Raw genomic sequence first — 6,000 nt, forward strand, 5'->3', positions numbered from 1 at the left:
TTTAGGGTTTATGGTTTAGGGTTTAGGGTTTAAATTTAGGGTTTAGGGTTTAGTAATGTTTACTTGGGTGAAGTAATAAACGATAATTGAGGAAAGAAAACAGAGATGGTAAAACGATAATGAAAGAAAGAAATGTTATGGAGGATGATATATTTACCAAGTGAACCCAAACCGGACATATTTAGCATGTTAAAACGACATATTTTAGAGGTTTAGTACCTAAGCTTAGGTGGGGCTGTAATGTATATTCTCTATCCCCTATCTATATATATATATATATATATATATATATATATATATATATATATATATATATATATATATATAAAAGATGTTCAAAGTTAGGAATAGTAAAGTAGCATGTTTTTTTGTCGATTTCGCCCATTATTCTTTAGTCATTTTGACACTTTTGGTCATTGCAATCAGAATTTTTACAATTTTTCGGAACCTTTTAATATTCAAAGTTTGACCACAAAACTTTAAGGAATTGACAACTTTGGTCCCTTTTCTAAAAACTTGCTAATTACAACCCCTTTAATTCTTTAGCCATTTTGACACTTTTGGTCCTTGCAGTCAAAAGTTTTACATTGTTTTTTTTTCAATTTTGCCCCTCATTCTTTAGCCATTTTGACACTTTTGGTCCTTGCAATCAAAATTTTTATAATTTTTTTGGAACCTTTTAATATTCAAAGTTTGGCCACAAAACTTTAAGGAATTGACAACTTTGGTCCTTTTTCTAAAAACTTGTTAATTCCAACCCATTTAATTCTTTAGCCATTTTGACACTTTTGGTCCTTACAGTAAAAATTTTTACATTTTTTCATAAAAAACACAAAAAATGGCCCGGGGCAAAGCCCATGTTTTTTCGCTAAAAGAGCCAACAACGAGTTAGGAATAGTGAAACTCATGTTTTTTTGACTGTTTTCATCCTTGCACTTTCTGTGTCTGTCATTTTCGTCTTTTTGTATATTGGTCGTCATATTTAACTTTTTTGTTTTTTTCCTGCCCTCTATCTATCCGTCCCCGACTGTTTATCCGTATGAAAATAATCCAAGGTCAACTAAAAGAATCAACAACGACGCCTATTAATCTATAAACAAAAACTACACTCAAATCAGACGCACACGGCCCATGCGAAGCATGGGCAACATATCTAGTTTACTAATAATAATTATGTAGCAAAGCGACTGCCAATAAATAACCCATGGTCAAAAAATACATTGTTACTTCAAGATATACTAATCACATAATAAAAATTTCAAATAGATTATTATCTAAAAATAAAATTTGTTAGTTAAATCAAAATTTAAATCATATATTATCCACAAATAAATTATGTTAATTTAAACAATATAAATCTTAATCTTTATATTTTAATAAAAGAGTCAATTTATTGTCATGTAGCATCTCCTCAACCTAAAAACTTTCAAAATGAAGCACCTAATATTACATTCAGTGGGTGTTTGGGATTACTTTTTTAAGGTTAAAAGTTCTTTTTGTAAAAGAACTTTTTGATTAGTGACTTTTTTCCAAAAGAGAATTTTTAAAATGTGTTTGTATTTGCTTTTAGGGTAAAAGCCAACTTTTCAGTTAAAAAGACCTAAAAGTTACAAAAAGATAGGATTTGTGACTTTTGAAAACCCAACTTTTCCTTTTACATAAAAAGTTCATTTAAAAGATCTTTTTCATTAGTCAAACATCTTTTGACCATTTTTTGACCTTTTGACAAAGTTAAAAGTCAAAAGTTGTTTTTAAAGCAATCCCAAAGACCCCCTCAATCTTTAAAATTCCTGAAATTTGAATTTCAAATTATTATAATAATGATACATTCATAAACAAAATTTCAATAAATCAGGGATTATGATTTCTTTCAAAACCGCTTCTACAAAATCAAGTCGCCTATCTCCTCCAATTTTGCTTCTTTATTTTGGAAACATTTGATTCCCCTCTACATATTATAAGGAAGAGATTTGAGTTCGTCTTTGATAAATTTTGGTTTTTATATGGAGCATCCCATAAAATCAAGAATAATTCATCAAAAATATCAACATGAAATTAGTAACTCCAAATTTGATAGTCGAATCCTTCACTAATGATCTATAATATAAATATTATTTGTTTTTTATTTATTTATTAGTTATATATATATATATATATATATATATATATAGATTTGAATTTTGTTGTTTATTCTTTAATACAAAGTCATTTAGTATGCATTATTTTTGTTATTTAAGTTGTTAAGTCGTGTTTTACACTGGTATTAACCTAGTCAGTTAATATAAGGGAAAATTTCTTTTATTTTAAGAGGAAAAAAGACAGATTGGTTTAATTCCATAAATCATTTTCTAAAGTTTAAGTAAGAATTAGAAAGATTATATTTTAGCCATGGTTTTATCTAAGTGCACTGAAAAATCTAATAAGGCTCTTTTGGAAATTTCGGAAGATGGGTATATGCGAAAATCAGGGTTTTCATAGATTGCTCTTTTGCAAATTTCCGAAGATGGGTATATGCGAAAATCAAGGTTTTCATAGATGACAATCTGTGAATCTCACACATTTGTGAAAATTTGACTAGAGCCCCCCCCCCCCCCTCCCCCACCCACCCCCCGTTTTTTATATAAATGCATGTATTATCATTTCAAATAGACTTCAAAAATCAAAGTATGTAGTGAAGAAAACTTATATAGCGTATTGAATTGTTATTATATAAGATATCACATTAAAAAATTATCTGATTTGTTAAAAAAAAAATTCACCAGATTTTTCTCTATGATTTAAAAAAAAAACATAACTTCAAGTATTTCACATATGTATTATATTGTTGTTTGTATCGGTGATTCATGATAATTAAAACGATATATATATATATATATATATATATATATATATATATATATATATATATATATATATATATATATATATATATATATATATATATATATACACACACATGTTAGAGAATTTGTTAAAACTATGGTGCATAAATTTTTTCATATATAATTTTTTATGATTTATTAAGTTTGGTAAAAAAGAATACATTCTGGAAAACGCATATAATCTCAGTCTGTTTTTCCAACATCCTACATTGAAATATGTTATAGAGATAGTCATTTTTTCCAACTTTTTTTTCTCTTTTTCTTTCTCACTTTTTCCATCATAACTTATATATATATATATATATATATATATATATATATATATACATATATATATATATATATATATATATATATATATATATATATATATATATATATATTGTAACATCCCAAAATTTAAGACCAAAAATTTCATTTTCGATTTAACATTTCATAAAACAAATTATAGAAAACATCATCGAGTTATCTCATTTCATAAAAACCATAGATCATGTATCTCAAAAGCATGTCATAAGATAATAATAATGTCAGAGTACAAATCCCAAGAATCTCATATGCGGAAAATCGTGTATGTGATGCGCTGCTACCGTACCGACTCTTTTCCCTTTGAAGAAGAGGGACCTGAAACAAAAAATGAAAATTGTAAGCACAAAGCTTGGTGAGTTCCCCCATCATACCAAATACCATACAATAAACATATTTTAGAACATATCCAGGTACTGGACTACCCATTCGGTCTCTTTCAACCGGTAATTGCCTAACATATCAGGGTGCTGGCCTACCCATTTGGTCCTGTCGACCGGTACTTTGCCTAGCATACCAGGGTGCTGGCCTACCCTTCGGTCCTTTCGACCGGTACCTCGCCTAGCATATCAGGGTGATGGCCTACCCCTTCGGTCCTTTCGACCGGTACCGGGGACTATTTCACCCCCTACTTCTACCACATAACATCCTACTACATAAACACATAAGTCATATACTGCATAGCTTATCAGGGTGCTGGCATACCCCTTCGGCCCTTTCGACCGGTATTGGGGCATATCCTACCCCTCCTACCACTATTACATAACATCATAGCATACTATCACATAAATCATAACAGGTAGTGACATACCAGATAATTATCACAAAGACAAACATCTCTACTATAGCTCTTACTAGTGGGCCGACATTGGTGCCTTCGACCCACTTCTACTGGAAGGTAACTCACCTCAATGTCGTGAAGTAGCTGAACTGTCCTCGGCTATGGAATCAAATCTCCTCAAACTCCTACACATAAAATCTCTTTCAATTATTCTTTCATACTCATAACCCCTTTAAGGGTCAACTCTGGTCAAAGTCCAAGTCAAAGTCAATGTACTGGTCAAAGTTAACATTTTGGTTGATTCAACTCGCCGAGTTGGTCCCTCAACTCGTCGAGTTCCATGATCCTTAAAAAACCTGGAAATCTCGATCCAAATCGTCGAGTTCCTCCTCATAACATAGTCGAGACATTTCACTCACAACTCGCCGAGTCCCTCCTTGAACTCGTCGAGTTCCTCAATCTTCATAACCCAAAACCATGGCCAACTCGCTGAGTCATCTCCTAGACTCAACGAGTTTGCTCAGTAACAGAAAGGTTGGGGGACCACGACCCAACTCGCCGAGTTGTATGAACAACTCGTCGAGTCCCCCATAGTCTAAACTCATTCAGTCGTTTCCAGTCGAGTTCAATGCTTCCAAACCATAGATCTGGTCCCCTAGGACTAAGTTACCATGTAAAGTTTCTAACTTTACGTTCATGCATGGTGTCATGAAGCTAAAAACACCAAAACTAAGCTATATAAGAGATATAGGGCATAGGGAAAGGCCAATGCTTGATAAAGTTGGCAACTTTAAGCCTCTTAAGCTCATGAGTGCCTAGATCTGAAGTCAAAACCTCATGATGCACTCAAATCCCGAAAATGACTTCAATATGGCCCAAAAGTAACAAAATACAACCCTAAATGAAGATCTAAGCAATGGAAAGCCACGATATAAACTTTATACCTCCAATGAGTCAGAAATGCAGCTCAACCTCCGGATCTACTGGCTTCTTCTTGAATCCTTGAGCTTCTCCTTCCTTTGCAAACTTCAAAATCACAATGAACACACAACAATGGCTCAAGAACACTCAAAAGTGGATTAGGGTTTCGTAGCTAGGGTTTGGGGTGATGGAGGCTGCAAATGAGGCCACCCTTTGGAGGTTAAGGTGCTTAAATAGGGTGCAAAACCCTAAAATTAAGGTTTCACTATGGCAGCCCTACTCGTCGAGTTGAGGCTCTTAACTCGTCGAGTAGACTTCAAGTCTCACGTCCAAATTCGATTCCTACTCGACGAGTTTAGGGCGTCCAACACGTCGAGTCCCTTTGTAAAAATGAATAATTCGATTTAAAATACATACCAGGATCCGGGCGTACATATATATATATATATATATATATATATATATATATATATATATAATGGTATCAGAACCAAGAAAGATTTTTTTGGGTGGTATGTGTGATAGAACTATTTCAAACTTGATTAATTCCGGTATACAATTTTTCAAGAAAAATTATGAGTTTTAATAAGGATGTTTCAGAGACAAGACCGGTGGTTAGTTGGATTAGCGTAAGACGCACAAAAAAGGACGTAAGTCATGGAGCCGGACCATAACTACTGTCGGGACGATTCCCCTCTGTTCATCAATATTAAAACAAGTAAGTTTTCTTGCAAATTCTTATACCGAATCAATCAACTATGAGTAAAATATGATGCATATTATCTAAAAAATATATTTCTAGCAACAATACAAGTGAACAACAAGATAATGATAATCAAATAAATTCTATTGAAGAAACTGTTAATAACATAGAATATAGTTTAAATAATTGGACAATACCTAAAACTAATGTTAAACAATATATAGAATATGAACTTTTGATTATTTTCAAGGTTATTCTATTAAAATGACAGAACAAAGTTTGTCTATCGGTCAAAACCAACAAAATTTACATTTGTTATCATCACGATCTATTATAGAACATAGAACAAATTATAAATTTTTACATGTCGGTTTAGTCCAAATTGCTATCAACCTCTATTTAGACTT

Source organism: Lactuca virosa, chromosome 4 (genome assembly GCF_052849685.1).
Source record: "Lactuca virosa cultivar CGN04683 chromosome 4, Lactuca_virosa_CGN04683_v6, whole genome shotgun sequence".
Taxonomy (NCBI): Eukaryota; Viridiplantae; Streptophyta; class Magnoliopsida; order Asterales; family Asteraceae; genus Lactuca; species Lactuca virosa.